The following is an 18886-nucleotide window of genomic DNA, read 5'->3' as shown; positions in this document are numbered from 1 at the left end:
AGGACCTGTACATGCTGTGCCCCTAGCCCTTCAGTTTATATTTTGTTTTTGAGATAGTGTCTCACTAACTTTGCACAGGCTGGCCTTGAACTCATGATTCTTCTGCCTCCACCTCCCAAGTAGCTGGCATTAAAGGCATGTACCACCACACCTGGCTATGATAAACCTTATGAAAGAAAACAAGGCAAAGTAAAGAGTGACGGTTCCATTGGATAGAGGAGTTAGCAAATTCATGTGGACATCTGAACGAAGGATGTTCTGGCACTTGAGAATAGCATGTACAACTATATGGAAGAAGATACTCATCTTGTTCCCAAATCAGAGAAGGACAGGGAGATTAGAGTAATACAGCAAAGTGGGTGAGAAAGGTACAAAGAAATGGAATCAGAAATAGAAGGCCAGGATCTGATGGTGCTCACTTGTGATCCTATCTACTTAGGAGGCTGAGATTGGGAGAATCATGGTTTGAGGTCAACCCAGGCAAATACCTCTTGAGACCCCATCTCTAAAATAACCAGAGCAAAATGGACTAGATATGTGGCTCAAGCAATAGAGCATGTGATTTTTGAGTACCTGCTTTGCAAGCATGAAGCCATAAGTTCAAACCCCATTGAAGGAAGGAAGGAGAAAGAAAGAAAAAGAAATAATGTAAGTTGGAGAAATAGCTCACAGATAGTGTGTGCTTAGCCTGTCCAAAGCCCTGGGAAAAAAGGAAAAAAAATAAGAGAACAAAGAAGAGAGAAAGAGGTATTAGTGGTGCTCTGCTGATCTACCTGAGGACTTGTAGGTCATTGTTAGTAAAGGTTTTGATGCCTCTGAGCAAAATAGAGATCCAAGGATGGTTATAAGCAGAGGAGAGGAAAAGTCTGACTTCATTTTTAAATGATCTCCTGAACTTCTGTTGGGTAAGACTATGGTGAGGGAAGGGGAAGCAAAGAAACAGGAAGCCTCATTGTAAGGAAATAACAATATTCAAAGTGGCACATGAAGGTGGGCTTAGAAGAGGGCAGGAAAGGTGGAATGGTGTATTTTAAAGAGCAATGAAAGTGGTGACAGTTAAGTTTCATTGCCTTTTCTTCCTTTCTATTGCCTGTTACTAAGCAGCAAGTTAGATAAAAGATATGAAGATGAGTACAGTATCTTCAGGTTCTCAAACTAGGCAGTCACAGGTTAGATCTGCATAGGATGCACCTTTATTGTGAGGACTGATGTCCCCAACTATGCCTGGGGACTAACACTCTGAGGCACAACAGGGGACACTGAGGTTTGTTAACAACTCTATGCACCAACCTTGGAAATTAGTCAATCATGGATTCTAGCACTATTATTATTTTTTAAAAGACAGCAAACAAATCATAGTAACACTTTAAATGTAAATATAACAATAACTATAGACATATATCGATATGCCAATATGTACATATGTGTATATGTGTGTGTACATACACTCTTCTGAAGTTTCTTAAATTGAATAAGGATGCTTGTACAGGATCACCAAGTGCTAAGGATGAAATTTTGTAAGAGCTATACCTAGAAATATTCTGGTGGAATTTTAGAACTTAACACATAAAGATCCTAACAAGCAGCTGAAATTTTAAAGTTATCTTTAAAAAATAGAGTTGAACTGGCATCAGATATTTCATGATAGATGGTTAGCAATCTATCAATGTCTTCTAAATTCTGAGTTAAAATTACTCCAAATTTATGGTTCTAAAAACAAATATTTATTAATCAAGTATTTATCAAATGAGGGAAAAGAAAAAAGCATTTTGGACAGGACTTTATCTCCCACACTTTAAAAATACTTAAGAGATATACATCAGTAAGAAGACAAAAAGGATCAAATACAGAGAAAAACATGACAACACATGTGGAGAGTAAACTCTATGTCGAAACAGAAAAATTAGACTTTAAGAGGGAAGTAATACTTCATTCACCAAGTGGTATTGTTAACAAGTTGGAGCTGAGAGCCAGTGGCTCAAGTCTGTAATCCTAGCTACTCAGGAGGCAGAGATTAGAAGGATGGTAATTTGAAGTCATCCTGGGCAAAGAGTTAAGGGAGCCTATCTCACATATATCCACAGCAAAATAAAAAAGGGCAGAATACCTGCCTAGCAAGCATAAGGCCCTGAGTTCAAACCCCAGTACCACTAAAAAAAAGAAAAAAAAAGAAGCTGGAAAATTCATCATGATGTGATAAAAATACATGTTTTCCTATTAAGAACAAAAGAGCCTCAAGTTAGTGGCTCATGCTTGTAACCTTAGGTACCTGGGAGGATGAGATTGGGATGGTTTGAGGCCAGCTGGGGCAAATATTTCAAGGGACCCCATCTCCAAAATAAGCAGAGCAGGGTGAATTCAACTATGATATATTGTAAGAATTTTTGTAAATGTATCTCCAGTACAATAATAATATCATAATAGAAAATAAAAACAAAACCCAAATAAGCAGAGCAAAAGGGAATGGAGGTATGGCTCAAACAATAGAGCACCTGCATTGCAAGCATGAAGCCCCGAGCTCAAATCCCAGTCCCACCAAAAAAAAAAAAAAAAAGAGGCAATAAGAATTTTTAAAAATTGAAATCTTACAGGAAAAGCTAAGCCCAAATATGAAGGAAACTAAAATATGGCATAATTTTGAGGAATTGAATGGATTTAAGAAAAAAGAATCCATTTATCTTAGTGTTTAAAATATTACCCTTGGAATAAACCAAGTCTTAATGTCAGGACCAATCTTCCTTCTCTACATGTTCAATCATACCACTTGAGTTCTATTTACTACAACCACATTAAAAATGATGTATTTTTTTCAATTAGAACTGAGCAGCAAAGCAGAGAATTAGTTATACATGCAAACTAGAATATAATGATTTTTTATTAAAAAATTTTGGGCCAGATATGGTGGTATACACTTGTACCTGAGAGGTGGAGCTAGAGGATACCTGTTCAAGACAAGCCCCAACAAAGTTAGTGAGACCGTATGTCAAAAATAAGCAGGGCATGGTGGCACATACCTGTGATGCCAGCTACTCTGGAGGCAGAGGTAGGAAGATAGAGATTCTATGCCAGCCTGGGCAAACTTACCAAGAATATGTATCTGAAAACAAACTAAAGGCAACTGACTTTACCTTCCCATTCTTCCCTTTTCTCTTTTGAAAATGCAATGGATGGTCTAGAGAGTCATTAATGTCCTTAACTGTGGGTAACATAGTTTACCATACATACAAAAAAAAGCAATCAAGACAGGGAATTTGGCTGAGGGGTAGAGCATTTAGCTAGCATGTGTGAGGCCATGGGTTCAATCCCCAGCACAAAAAACCAAACAAAAACATTTCAAACCCACATACATGCACATAATTAAACCAACGGTCCAGGAAAAAATATAAAAAGCTCAAAAAAAGGTAGAGGAAAAAGTTTTTTGATAATTTGCTACAAATAGGAAACAGTTTGAAATAAATCTTTAAGCTTTCATATTTGTGGAAGTGTTTATTATTCATTGTAAATTTTATTAGTCTTCTCATTTTACGTGTTTCTCTGTCACCTTTCTAAAGTTCTTCTCCAAGTTAAATGCTGTTGCTGGTATTTATTTGAGCAAATACCATCACTTTATTATTAAATACTTTCCAAAACTCTCACTTTTCCTTTGTCATAAATCTCTCAGATAAAGAGGGGTTTTCTCATATTGCAGAGATAATTAAACACAGTTCCACTGTTAAGCAAAACAGTTGTAGACAAATCTATTCAGTACATTGGGAACACATTTCTATATGTGATAGGAATTGGTGATTTTTAAAAATAGAGCCAGGCAGGGTGGTGCACACCTGTAATCCCAGGTATTTGGGGGGCAAAGTAGAAGAATTGCTGCCAGGGCAAAATTGGAACAGTATCTAGAAAAACCAAACACAAATGAATAAACAAAAATCCTAAAAGCAAAAAGGAGTGGAGGTGTGGCTCAAGTGATAGAGCAAGCACAGGGTCTTACTTCAAGCCCAATACTGAAAAAAACAAAAACAGAAAAAAAAAAAAAAACCAACAAAAGAACAGAAATAATGGGTGAGCAACACTTTTCAATCAAGAGAAAACACAGTTCTAACTCCAACAGTCTGTTTCTATGTGGGCATAAATTATCAGGGTAATCTAAAGTACTAGATTAGCTCTTAAAAGATTATGAAAAGAGTGATAGTCTTCAGGGCTTTGTCACTTCCAGCACTTGAATATTAAAGTGCTTACTCACTTGTCCCAGTTAAAGGAGGGGGTGGGAGGGAGGTGGCCAAAATAAAGTATACACATGTAAGTAAATGTAAAAACGATGAAACAAAATTGAAAAAAAACCAGAAGTCAAGCATTGAATGCACTGAGATGATACTTGGAAAAATTAACTTTTAAATAAGCATAAAAAAGGCTAATATTTTAAGTTCAAAGCACTTTCCTTCAGTTGGCAATGATAGTTTAAGATAAACAACGTGGTAGGCAAGCCTGCTTGCTTCAGGCGTCTACCACGTTTCTCCTCCAGTCAAATTTACTACAGCCAGTGTTTTCTTATTCTGTAGCAATATTCTATGATCCAAGTCATCAAACAGTTTGTGAGACCCAGAACACCATCCTCCAATGCTAAAATAATCGTCTTCAAAATTCTGGAACATTGGTATACATTAAAGTGCCTGTGTCTGACCACATAGGATGGCAGACGCATAGTGTGGAACTCATAATTGAAGACCCCACTACCAAACTTTACATTACCAAATCACGAAGTTATGGGGGGAGCATGTATATACCTCAGCTGTCTTCTACTGGGACCATGAAGTATGCTGTACCTTCCAGATATTTGTAAAAATGCATGACATCAGTATTTTTTCATTTATATTTGTAGATACTTTTGTTCAGTCTGTTTAATTAGCCATTTCTACCAGAGAGGACTTAACCTCATATATCAACAGTTTAACACACACACATACTGAAAAGGGATAACCAACCTAAGATTTCAACACTGCTGCTTGATATGCTTCTTTCATATTCAATCTACAATTTTGATATTTTATAATGTAGATAGTTGCCACTCAGGTGCATCAAATAAAGCAATGCTTATTGCATGCTTCCCCCAGCAAATGAAACTACAATAAAATGAAAGTTATACTTAAATCCTTTTTTTAAAGCAGAAATGCATTAACTTATAATCAACCTCTGAGCACTTCTAATTGATAGTCCTATGATTTTTCTGTCCAACAAAGGATGGAGGTGAAAATATTAATGTTCTAATATAAGATAGCATGATTCTTGTGAAAGGCTAAGAGTGTTCAGATATGGCTCTGCTGTGTGAAGAGGGAAAAAATGGTCATAGGTAATTTCACAGGCTTTCATTATTTGAGTATAAGGTGATTAAGATAAATGTATCACGTCTAGCTCAAAAGAATGAAAAGCAAATAAACAAGTGAAAATAGCTTTTTAAATTCTATAACCTATTTTTGCCACATCTTAATTCAGTGCATTAGAAATGTATAATAGTAACTCATATCTGACAAACACCAAGTTTTATCTTTTCAAATCCAAAAGGGTTTTTTTTTTCCCCTCATCAACACAAATGAAAAACATCCATCCTTAGATTTCACTGTGTTGGTTAAAGTCAGTCTTGCAATTTCTTCCAAATGAGAGCAAATTCAGATGTTAAATGGCCAAAACTAAATTTGAGTCTCATGTACCTAATGGATTTGGGCAGGTTATCTCTAAAATGATTCTAGATTTAATATTCTCTAATACCAAACATTTCTCGAAACAAAATAGATTTGATGCTTAGTTTATCTCTTAGGAAAATATTCCTGCCATTTATGGAAACACATTTCAAGGACTCTAATTTTTCATATTTTTAGAAAGGTAATGTAATCACTTAAAAGATTATATGAAATAATAGTTTAAACAAGCCAACTTTTAAATTAACTACAAGTTCATCTTTTGATGGTCTAATTTCAACTCTTTGTTAAGCCAGAAGGCTTCTAATTTTGGATGATCAGTGATGACATCTACCTAAAATGATCATTAGATGTAATACAAAAACAACTCAAAATTGCTTATATTTTAAATATTCTAACCAGTCTTCTTACAACCAAATGAATATACCAGTAAACACTACAGGATTACACATTTAAATTTTTGGTGCTTTGTTTATTTTCATATCTATAATTAGTATATGTAAATTATACAAAGGAGTTTCTTTGTGAGACTTCCATATGTGCATATAATATACTTTGTTGGTGCTTGATTTTTTTTTTTTTTTTTTTTTAGATCAAGAGTGTCTTTTAGTGTTAAATGTAAATGAAGAATTCTAAAAATCAATCTGGGAAAAGAGGACCAATTTCCTTAGAAGCTTAAGGCTTTATTTTTGTTGTTTTAACCCCAGGTCTTGATGTAGAATCACAATGGAGGGTTGGGGAGGTGGGGCGAAGGGGAGATTGGTAAAGGGAATTACAAATGAAGGAAGGGGAATTACCAAAAGGGGGGAGGGGAAGAAAGAGAGGATAGTGAGAGTGAATAAATTAAGTGCTCTTGTTCTCCGTCATAGTATCCACTTTGCAAAGTCTGATCATGAATTCTCTTGCTTTTCAAGGCAGGTACAAATACGAAGATACATTGTTTTAAAGACATTTATGAGGCTAGGAGGCAGGAGGCACAGTCCATTCAAGTGGTAGTACAAACTACAATCAGAATCAAGGCATAATCTACCCAAAAAAAGGTTTGGCATGTCTGGTTCTGTTGGCTGTAGTAGGCAAAAACATGAATCCTGTATTACAGGCACAGCCTTTGGGGTTTTGGTAGGAAAACTCTGCGTTGGGCAGATTCTGATTTAGACACCTTGATGAACCAAAGTTCATGACCCTGTCAGAGCCAGCCAGACAAGGGCTCCCTGACTGTGAATTAAACTGTGTTGATACCTCTGCCAGGGAGGGACACACAAAGCACACTCTCTCTGGCGATTACATAAGAGTCTCTGGAATCCTAGGGCAGTGTTTGTAAATAGTGCTGCCATGTGCACGGTACCCACGTGTCAAATGTTGATGTGACTGCTATGCAATCAGAAGACACGAAAGCATCAACTTCCAAAAACAAACCTATTTCTGTGGACCTAAAAACATGCATTTGGTGGATGTCAAGGAATTACCTCCACAGGGGATTTTCTTTTTCCTTTATTAAAAAAATTATAAGAAGAAAAAGAAAAATGTCCAAATATTTTCCTGTTTTTTGCGTTCCTTTCTTCCTTTATCAGGATCAAACTTAACTGACCTAACTAATTCAGTTTAGGACATGTTTTGCAATCTCAACAGTGCATTCTAAATGTATATTCTGCCTCCTCTCATCCCAAGACTTTTACTTTTTTTTTTCTTATTTACATCAATGTGAACTGAAATACAAGGTGGGGATTATACATCAATGGAGATAGACACTAAGTAGGCAAACAATTTACAAAGTGACAATTTATATCCACACAAAAGTACAACATGACCTTTTTAGTACTGGTCGGGAGAAAAATAATTTAATATTTTACTGACTTATTTCAGATCTTACCTTCATCTGCATATTTATAATATTTTTATAATTTGTGAGTAGGAAAGAGGTAAATTCATTCCTTAAGTGTTGAATTCTTACCAATACTAGAGAAATACGACAATGTCAAAAACTAAATTTTTATTCCTAAACGTGAAATGATTCTCATAATCTAGAGGATTATTTAAAGCATGGAAAACCATGACAAACCATAAAAGTTAAAAACTAAGTATTTTTAAAATTTCAACTTCCAAAATCTAAGTATGGTTAACTCATCTAAAATGGCATGTCTTATATCCCATATACACTTGAAAAATTCACTTTGTAAAATGTTTTTAAATTATACAAAAATTATTTGATGTCTAAAAAAATTCCTATTTGAAATAAGAATCGCATGTTTAAGAGTAAACATCTTTTCAAAATACTGAAAATTTAGTTCCCAAAATTAGTAGCCAAATGTCCAACCACCCCAATTTTGATTTTTACATAATGAAATTACAGCCATTAATAAGGTGAGCCAGTAACAAAATGTTTGGCTTTGTTTTCTGTCAACATTTTTCTACTAATAATAATGTGGCAGCAAATTCTAAAATTAAAATACAACCTTATTTAAATTTCAACTTCTAAGTAATATTTCTTAATACAAAAAGAACTATTTATTTGACTGCTGTTACAAAGATAGGTAAAATCTAGACTACACATGATACTAAAATAAATATGTGGAATTTTCAAGTTGAAGAATTTGTTCTTTCCTCATATTTGAGAAGTACTTACTTATGGCATTTCTCCTTTCATTGGTTATATTCAGTACAGTAAAACAGGAATACAAGTAAATTAATATTTTAATAACTGAATTCACTTTTTAAGATGATCACTCTAATTTTACAAACTATCAGCCATTTTATTTGCAGAAATGGTTTCTTGTTCTGCTGTAATGTATGCAGTAAAACAAACAAAAAGCTAATAATCCTCTGACTAATTAGAGGGCAGTTAAAAGTGATCCTTTTAATACAAAAATCATGAAAGGTTATAAAAGAACTGAGAGAACTTTATGGCCAATGGCAAATATGAAGATTCTATAACTTCAAAGAAAGAGACTTCAAACAAAAGTGGGAAAAGTGCTGAAAGAACAAGCAGATTTAAAAATAAATTAACAGGACTAAGGCAGTAGGTTAAGGATGGAGTCTAGGCGTGGCATCGTTGTGTTTTTGTCAGACTCGGGTGCCATACTTTAGAAGAAGCACCACTAACAAGGTATTTTTTTAAATGGGTAACCTTGTTTCTTAGTGCAGGTAGGGAAGAAAACCAGAAGAATAGCTCATATCATTTCATATTGCCTGGCTTTTAATATCATTATTTAAGCCATTTCCTTTTATTTTGAGACAAAACAACACCAATTTCAGGAGAAAATACTACAATAAAAACCTATTTGAAAGCTGCATGAATAGTTTCCATTAAAGTATAATCTAGACATAGAAACTAAATTTAATACTCTGTCAAGAAAGAAAGTGATTTGATAAGGCAGTTTTTAGCGATGGTTAATGAGACATGACAATCCTAATTAAAGTTATCATTATTTTGCAGCAGCCACAGAACTGTGACAAATTTCAAAATAGCCAAAGTAGCAAACTAAAAACATCGAGACTATGTATTACATACTTTTGTTTGTTTGTTTAAAATGCCAGGCTGGCCTTGAACTATAAAGCATACCTTAACTGCAGACAGCCTGCCTGTCTATGTCTATCTATGCCTAACTTCAGCTGTTCTCTGAAAACAGAGCTGGCGGAGTCACTCAAGTATGAGGCCCTGAGTTCAAACCCCAGTGCCACCTAAATAAATAGATAATTTTCTCTGAACAGTTGCCTATTAGCAAAAAATTAGCAACTGAATATTTTCTTTTCACTATACTGTACCTTACACAAAAATTATTTACAAAAAGCAGTTTCAACAAGAAATCAAAAATATTCCTAATTTGTTTCAAAAAATTAGTTTTTGAAAGTACACTAGGAAGCAGATATACTGTACTACACCCAAACTTAGTGAATAACTTCAAAAATTTTTTAAATACTCATGCAAAAAAAGTATTGCCAGTTGAAGTGGTTCTCAAAGCATTAAGAGAAATGAGATGGTCAAAACAATTAAGCCACTCATTTCTCTGAGTAGAAAAACCAGAATCTACTGCTCTCCATAACAACTACAACAGCAAGTTCTTGAATGGTTAAAGACACTAACATGGGTGTCCTAACTTGTGCTTCTCGCAAATATACAGCAAATTTTCAAGTAACCGTTGATCACACCCTTAAAGTTAAAATACAATTCCGTGATATTTGTATAGCTATTCCTTGAAAAGGTAATCATAGCAACTATACGACACTCAAACTACTCCTTGTTGAATATAATGTGTGCCTCAAATTTGTCTCTATTTAATTTTTGGCAACACTGGGGTTTGAACAGGGTTTTGGGCTTGCTAAGTTACATTTGTCTCTGAACCCTAATGCTCAGTGCTGTCAAATCAGCAAATTTTCCCCACACTAGTTATCAGTGATGATCCCAAGGTACAGGATCCAACTGGCAGCAATCCAGCAGTCTCATCAGAATAAAAAGGGAGAAAGGCACTGCACAAGAAGAATGTCTGGTATCTAGAATTACGTAAGGTCAGAAATTCAAATTCACCCTGTGCATCCAAAATTACAAGTCCTAACTTCATCCAACTAGCAGTAAAAATCTGCACTCATTCTATCATTAACAAATCTATAAAACTTCTACCTATGTTTATATAATATTGTGAAAAGCCATCATCATTCTATCTCCCATTCTGCTGGCATCACAAACACTACTGCAGAGCAATTTCCTTTGCAATCTTATTTTACATCTACAATATGACCCAATAACAATTCACAGAAATGAAACTAGTTGCTTAAACCCTATGAGATACTCTGTTACTGAAATCTGAAACATGACAATAAATGGAGAATAAAGTTAACAAAATCAAAGTTTTGAAACCTACTTTATGTCCTCCAAGTGTCCTGTTGTTTTCATGGAGAAGATATTTAATGCACAAAAAAATTCATGTCACTAAAATATTCCATGTAGAGATTTCTTCTACATTTAACTACACATTTGGAAGCAGTTTAAGTAAGGATAGCAATTTTTACAGACATTCCTCTTAAAACCTGGGTTTTATCTGATAAACTAGTTGGAAAAGGGCTAACTGAAAATACTGGAGAATATTTCTTACAATCATACATTAAGCCCTGTTCATCAAGTCACCTCATCCATTATCTAGTGAATCATTCTATATTAACTCCTGAAGGCTCTTCTTTGAAATTAAAACACAAATGGCAACTTCTGTGCAACTAAGTATCCTTTTCACCTATGAGAGAAAGGCAATTTACCCATATAAAAAATCACTGGTGCCATATTCCTAGAAAGAGATGCTGGGCCTCATTTGACTCAGACAACACCTATACTTCTTTAGCATGAAACATGAGATATTTCTCAAACCCAAATATCTTAATTCAAGCATATGCATGTTATAATGGTTTTATGGAGCTATAATTCACATAGAATAAAAATTCAGCCATCTAAAACTATAATTCAGTGTTTTTTAGTATATTCGTAATGTTCTATGGCCACTGCTCCCTAGTTACAGAACATCTGCATCACTCCCCAAAGAACTCACCCCTACTAGTGGTCACTCCCTGTCCCTCTTTTTCAAGGTTCCAACAATAATTTACTTTCTGTCTCTTTGGAGTTGCCATTCTGGACATTACATATAAATAAAATGATAATATACATGGCTTTTTGTTACTTCTTTCGAAGCTCAATTATGTAATAGCATTTATCAGTAATCCATTCATTTACAATGATGAAAAACATTCATCTGTATGGATACACCACAGCTTGTTTATCCACTCATGAGGCGATAGATATTTGGGTTATCTCCATTTTTGACAATTGTTAGTAATGCTGCTATGGACATTTGTGTACAACTTTCTGCGTGGGCAAGTGTACGCATTTTAAGTCTCCATGACTTTTCTGTGTTACACATCTACATTATAGCTACACTTTTGATAATGAAGCAATATTCCGTAGTGTTTAAAAGACTGGACTCTAGAGACAAACTGCCCAGATTCAAATACTGGCTAAGTTACATACTGGCTGTCTGAGTTAAGTTATTTAATAGCACTGTGCTTTAGTTACCTCATCCTTAGAAAGAATACTACTACCTGTCTAGGGAGTTGATGTCAACTTACAGTGTCATGGTATTTTGAACACAAAAGGCATTCTATGAAAAAATCAACCTTCAGAAAACAAAAACATTCTGATACACAAATTTTGTTAAGACTGAATAGCATAATCACATGGTTGATGGAATAAAAATGTGCTAAACTTCTCTGTTTCCAGGAAAAAGGTGTTTAAAAAATTACAGGATCATGTGACAAAATGGTATAGAACAAAGTATATACATGAAAGAATGAGTACAACCCAAATGGGAAATCTGCATAAGACTGGTAGTCTGAGAGTGAAGTATGGCAGTACACACCTGCAATCCCAGTGCTCAGTAGGCTAAGCAGGAAAGTGGTGAGTTTGAGGCCACCCTGGGTGACACACAGCAAGACCCTGTCTCAAAAAGCAAACAAACAGCCAGGCACTGATGGCTCATGCCTGTAATCCTGGCTACTCATGAGAAGAGTTCAGGAGTGTTGTGGTTCAAAGCCAGCCCTGGCAAATAGTTCTTGAGACCGTATTTCAAAAAAACCCTTCACAAAAAAGGGCTGGTGGAGTGGCTCAAGGTGTAGGCCCTGAGTTCAAGCACCAGTACAACAACAACAAAAGCAAACAATTAAACAAAAAAAGATTGACAAACTGCAACTGGGGATTTAGCTCAGTATAGAGCACTTGCCTATCATGTGTGAGGCCCTGGTTCTAATCCCACCAAAAAATTGTTATACATTATCTATGTCAATATCTTAGTTGTATTTTTTTTTTTTTAGTACTGGGGCTTGAACTCAAGGCACTACACCTTGAGCCAGTCCACCAGCCTCTTTTTGTGATGGGTCTTTTTGAGATAGGGTCTCCTGAACTATTTGCCAGGGGCTGGCTTCCAACCTTGATCCTCCTGACCTCAGTCTCCTGAATAGCTAGGATCACAGGCAGGAGCCACTGGTGCCCTGTCCTAGTTGTAATATTACATTAAAGTCTTGCAAAATGTTACTATAGAGGACATTGGGCAGTGTGCAGATGGGATCAATTTACATTATTATTCAACTGCATGAATCTACAATTACCTCAATAAAATTTCAATTAAAAATGTGATCCTGGTATAAATTTGTTAAAAATCATCAAATTATATGTTTACAGGGGGAGGGGGAGCTTTAATGGGGGCAACTGCTGTTTTCTATATAAGTTGTATTAAGGAAAAAGCACCATCATACCTACTATCATCACCATCACCAAGACCACTTATATTATTTTTTTATGCTTTCAGAATAGATTGTACATTTTCTAGTTAAATGACATTGTTTTTTACTAGGTTCTATTAAGGAATACAAAACATAGAAATCAGTAACTCCTACCCAATAGACAGAAATAACTCTAATTTAAAAGAAACATTTGGCCAGGTGCCGCTGGCTCATGCTTGTAATCTTAGCTACTCTGGAGGCAGAGATCAGGAGGATCACAGTTCAAAGCCAGCCTGGGCAAACAGTTCCTAAGACCCTATCTGGAAAAAAATCCATCACTCAAAAGGGCTGGTGGAGTGGCTTGAGGTGTAGGCTCTGAGTTCAAGCCCCAGTACTGGAAAGGAAGCAAGGAAGGAAGGAAGGAAGGCAAGAAGGAAAAGAGAGAGAGGAAAGAAGAAAAAGAGAGAGAGGAAGAGAGGAAAAGAGAGAGAGAAAGAAAGGAAAGAAAAAGAAAGGAAAGAAGAAAAGAAACATTTATAGTATTTTTAGTGAAACAATCTACTTGTTTTGTGTAATAATTTGTCCTTCAAAAATACTTCAACTCAGTTTATTAGTCATCCCTTTCTTTTTTTCCTCTTTTTTGGTGGCATTGGGGCTTGAACTCAGGGCTTCCTCCTTGCACCACTCTGTCAGCCCATTTTTGTGATGGGTGTTTTGAGAGACCTATTTTCCCCAGGCTGGTTCTGAACCACAATCATCCTGATCTCTGCCTTCTGAGTAGCTAGGATTACAGGCTAGTCATCCCTTATTTTAACTCTCAAAATATTTAGAATGTGGTTGTATTAGTTTTGAGTAACAACCTTCAATGAGTATAAAACATTGAGTTCCAAATTCTTAAAACTGCAGGTAGGTAGGTTGAATTTATTTTTCCACAAAAAAATTAAAAATTAGCCTACTATTTGTTTCTACATTTTTTTTTTTAGTGGTACTGGGGTTTGAACTCAGGGCATTATGCTTATTAGACAGGTGCTCTACCACTTTAGCCATGTCCCCAGACCTGTTTCTACATCTTAAAGCATGACACACGTAACTACATTTACAAGTCAAATCTGATAGAATTTACTACTTGGAAATAGGCAACCAAAATGAATTTTATTGAGAAAAGATTATCTGTCTTAAGTCAGGAATTCTCTGCAAGGTACACTCTAGGATGAGAATAAGGCTGTAAATAATCAAGTACACATAATTTTTTTTGCTGTGGTCACTGTGATTCACAAACTCTCACTCTACCTCCTCCCCTTCTGGAACCCTTGTCTCCTGCTATATACCAACCAACAGATGTACTATACCTCAATAAGTAATGTCACAGCATTCACTCACTTTTGGCAATGAGTTGAAATAGAAATTGCAGCTCTAGACCAAGTAAATACTGTGTATTTGGCAAAATCACTGTGGTTGTGATCTTCAGCATGGTTTCCAAGCTAACCACCAGTTCTACTTGGCAAGTGGATGCTCCCACAGTTAAGGCTCCAACTGTAAAGTTGGCTTGGGAGATACTTGCCTGCTGTTGGCTGTGGTGCTGTTAACTACCCTTCAGAACTACTATGCAATGGTGGTATAATTCTTGAGAAAGCATTATTTTGATAAACCAATACTGACAACTGGCTCAAAGTGTTTGCCTAATTCCATATTAGAAAAGAATTACATTAAAATAGTTTACCTGGTTATTTACAAAACAAAGAGGGGTCTCTCTAGCAATATGTCATAGCTACAAATTCTATGAAAACAACTGAACTTGCATTAGAAGCAATTACAACATTAAAAGATCTAATAATATTTTCTAAAATATTAGACATTCTAAAGCATTGGCCTTCTTGAGAATCAAACATTCATAATTGTCTAAGACATTTTATTTCAAGCTAATTTTATTAGAATTTGCTACTTTGCACTTAGGACATGATGGAAAATAGAGTTTCTGCTAGGTGTGTCTATGAATCATAAGAAGGACTTCTTATTGAGGTCAGCAAATAAGGAAATAGTGACATTTGACTTACAACACTGTGTGGGTGGAGTCTTAGAGAAATTGATACACAATTTCTAACTTCAACAAGTGAAACCAAAACACCAACTCCAGTTTTTGTTGCCTAAAGTAAATCCAGTGCCCAGTTGGAAGTCTGTTATAACAAGATCTGAGCAAGTATATTTCACTTGTCCTGGAGGTGTGCTGACCTGCCAATACCTAGGACAACATGCCACTGCATCAAAACTGTGTCTATGCTGGGCACCAGTCATGCCTGTGATCCTAGCTACTCAGGAGGCAGAATATCAGGAGGACTCTGGATGAAAGCCAGCCCCCGGCAAACTGTTTAAGAGACCCTATCTCAAAAATACCCAACAGAAAAAGGGCTGACTGAGTGGCACAACTGGTAGAGAACCTGCCTAGCAAGCAAGAAGACCCAAGTTTAAACCCTAGCACCACCAAAAAAAAAAAAAAAAAAAAAAAAAAATCTATCCCTCTGGTTCCTGGTTCCTAGTTAGTTCCTGGCATAAACCAAATAAAAGTACTAAAGAGAGTTTGACAAATGAGTGAATTAAAACAAAGCAAGGGACTTCTCTCATTACCAGTTAATTTCTCATTAATGATTAGCTCAATAAGGAAAATAATGCTGTGGTTTTAAAAAAAAGTCATCAATCTTGTTATTGTTCAGATACTCTTCTAAAACTCAATCAACCAAGGCAGTTCTATGGATTTTTTTGAAACAGTGCTGACAAATGTTATCATACATATATAGTACTCTTATATATTTGATCATTGAAGAGCTGAGATTATGTCTTATTGTAAACTTTTTATCCCACATTTATTCAAATATCTTCTCTTTCTAAAAGAAACCATTATTTTTATTCAGATTGGTCAATATAAAAATTTCCTCCTTAGAATCACTGAAACCCCTAAAATAATATTAGTAACCATTTTCATCATAAAAGTAAGATGAATAAAATAACAAAATAGTCTATATCTGATGGTAGGAAAGAATAAGCCTTCATGGTAACAAAATTATTAACCAATGTTGGTGATCTTACTTATTGATTTGAATGGGCAACATTGTAACTATTATTAGTTGAATAGCTTGCAACAGTAAATACCAAAACATTTGAAAAGTTGTTCCCCCTGAAGCAGTTAAGATACTAATCTGTTAGGGAAAAAAATTTAAAAAGAAAAGATTTTTATTTTTAATTCTGAAATAATTTTAGCCATAGTTTTCCAGCAAACAGTAAAGATTTATGCTAAAATTCTCAGTACTTTATAATTTAGGGCAAAATAAGCACTAACCAATGAGCAGCTTGTCTTCCACGGAGATGAGTAATGCTTCTCCCTTGTAGTCAAGTGAAAGAACCTCTAGTATCAATGATTAAAGCAAACATAACCACTTTTCCAAAAATCAAAATAAGAGTTACAACCTGAACTACTGAGGACAAGTAGTTTTGCAAATGTGATTTATTTAGCAAAATCCATTACTGTGCTTTTTCTAATAGCCACCTTTTAATTCAATAAATATCTCTTGAACTTGTTTGACTCATTCTTCACAAACACTACTCTGCTTAATAACATTTTAAAAATAAATATTTATTACTTTGACATTTATATTCTATTCCAAACTGATTATGAAATTCATCAGCAAACATGCAGACAAATATAACTCCCTTCCATATTTCAACTTTCCATTAAAATGCAAATGTAATGATTTCCTTAGGCAGGCAACAATACCCACAGTCTTAAGCCAAACCAAACCAACTTCTCCTACCATATACTTTATTCCTATGTTGGATCCTTTGCTGATGAATATTTTTGGATCTGGATTTTGCCATTATAATCCCTGATTGAAGAGGGGAAAGTACAATGTGTAACTTGAGATTTTGAATTCATGGATGTATTCTACTTCCCAGAAAGGCAACTAAAATATTTCACTAAATTTTAAGCAAATAACCTGAAAATAATCCTGTTTCAATTCTTAAACATTACACAAGACAAAAAAAAAAATAATGCAGTTAAAAGCATATCATGAGGGGGATAACCAGAAAATAACACATATATAACACATATGTCTTATTCAAAGTGTATCCAGGCCACACTTTATTTTGTCATAGGTAGCAAACTCTCTCCATAGAAACCATGTTAGCTTAATAACACTAGTAATAACAGTAGACAGGAGTCCCAGTGAAAAGATTCAGCAAAATGTGAGTGATGAGTGTGTGCTTGGAGGAGAGAGAGAGAGAGAGAGAGAGAGAGAGAGAGAGAGAGAGAGAGAGAGAGAGAGAGAGAATATGAACACAGAGGAAGGCAGACACATAAAAGACCAAAGAGAGAAGCAAGAGAGAAAGAAAAATTTGGATGGGACTGTTAGAAATCTCCACTTCTACGCTGGGACTGGCTTTTATTTCTTTAGGCGCCCCTGACCTTGCAGTCTTCCAACTCTCAACCCTTAGCCCCCCGCTCCCCCCCTTCGGGCCTGCGCCTGCCTTTGTGTCTGCCTGTCACTTACCAGAGAACCAAACGAAGCTGATTCGGGAGAAGCACAAAGCCAGGACACAGATTTGCCCACAAATTCTCTTACACACATTTCCCAGGCTGGCAGGCACAGCCCACGCAGAGCGTAGGTACCTTGAGAAAAGTGGGTTCTGGTCTTGTCTGGGGGACCCGAGAAACTATTCTTTCCTCTCTTACTCAGCGCCACTAACAAAACGCGCGGACTTAAGAAAAAGCCAAAACTCTACTTCGTGTATTCCTATTCCACTCCTGTGACATTTGCTTACTACAGTCCTCAAAAGGCGACAGGAGAATAGAAAGGGGCAGACCCAAACCCAGACTCAGATCCAAACCCTACACAGATAAAAGAGTCGAAAAGCACCCCGTCAGTGTGCTCTCCGGGGTGGTTTGGGAGAAACGAGGACCTCATCTGACTTACACCAAGGAAAGGGGGAAGAGGATTAAAGGGGGAAGTGGTGTCCCCCAAACTGAAGTAATTTAAAAGGGATAGCAAAGAAAAAAATCACTTTCCCGAGGATAAAAGGCCGGGAAACGGGCTCGCCGGAGGTAAGTTTCCGGGGTGAGGAGGGGACGAGCATTAGCAGGGGAGACAAGAGAACACACAACTACAAATTTAAGGGGGGGGGGTGGCGGAATTAAAACTATATTTGTCAGCCATGTTGAAGAAGCTCCAGTAATTTGTGAAGCTTCCCTCTTCCCTCTTGGTTATTTGTGGGTGACACTACAAGGTTTGCTCCCCAGTCCCTGGAAGCCCGAGAGAAAGCGAGGAGGAGAGGAAAGAGAGAGTTTGGCCGCAAAAGAGAAGCGCTCTGACCTCGTTCTCGTCCCTCAGCCTTGCAGCAATCCAGCAGTTGCAGTCGGGTCTCCTTTCTAACAAATCCTAAAGGGCAGCCATCTTGCTTCCTTCTGCTTCTCTACGAAAGCAGCCTAGCCTCCGCATCAATATTCATAAGGCAGTTTGACGTCTGTTCTCATCACTCGGCTGGGCCGGCGTCTCGGGGCGGCCGCGCCGAGGGGGCGGACGTGACTCGCATGCGAGCCGGGCCTGGGCGCGCGGCGCTCGCTCGCTGGCTCGCGAGGAGGCGGCGGGGGCCGCCCGGGCTCTCGGCGCTGCCACTGCCGCCGGCTCTGCTCCTCCGCCCCGGCCTCCTCCTCCTCCTCTACTGCACGAGCCTCCTCCACCTCCTCCACCTCCTCCTCCTCCTCCTCCTCCTCCACCACCCGGGTCTTCTCCAGCTCCGCCCCGGCCTCTGCCGCCGCCCTAGGGCCCTCAGTCCCAGCTCCCGGGGAACCCGTCCCCTGCCCGAGGCGTCCCGCGGAATGGCCCGCGGCACCCGGGCACTGTACAATGGGGCGCGCAGTCGAGGCCGGGGCTGTCTCCACTCCAGGGAGAGGGAGAGGG

At 37.0% G+C, this 18886-nt stretch overlaps 1 protein-coding gene across 3 annotated transcripts in view; it reads right to left on the bottom strand.

The window, feature by feature from the left end:
• Positions 1-18886, bottom strand: part of Tet2 (tet methylcytosine dioxygenase 2) — a 135669-nt gene that overhangs the window by 94586 nt on the left and 22197 nt on the right. The window contains exon 1 of one of the 3 annotated variants that reach the window (XM_074041477.1): positions 18299-18549. The exons of 1 other annotated variant lie outside the window; for it this stretch is intronic. The gene's annotated coding sequence lies outside the window, so the exon portion shown is untranslated. Of the gene's footprint in view, positions 1-18298; positions 18550-18886 lie in introns of those variants that run through there. One more of the 3 variants, XM_020182771.2, reaches the window with a different exon arrangement.

The sequence above is a fragment of the Castor canadensis genome, chromosome 9 (assembly GCF_047511655.1).
Source record: "Castor canadensis chromosome 9, mCasCan1.hap1v2, whole genome shotgun sequence".
Lineage (NCBI taxonomy): Eukaryota > Metazoa > Chordata > Mammalia > Rodentia > Castoridae > Castor > Castor canadensis.
The sequence above is the reverse complement of the archived record's forward strand: the minus strand, read 5'-3'. Positions and strand labels throughout refer to the sequence as shown.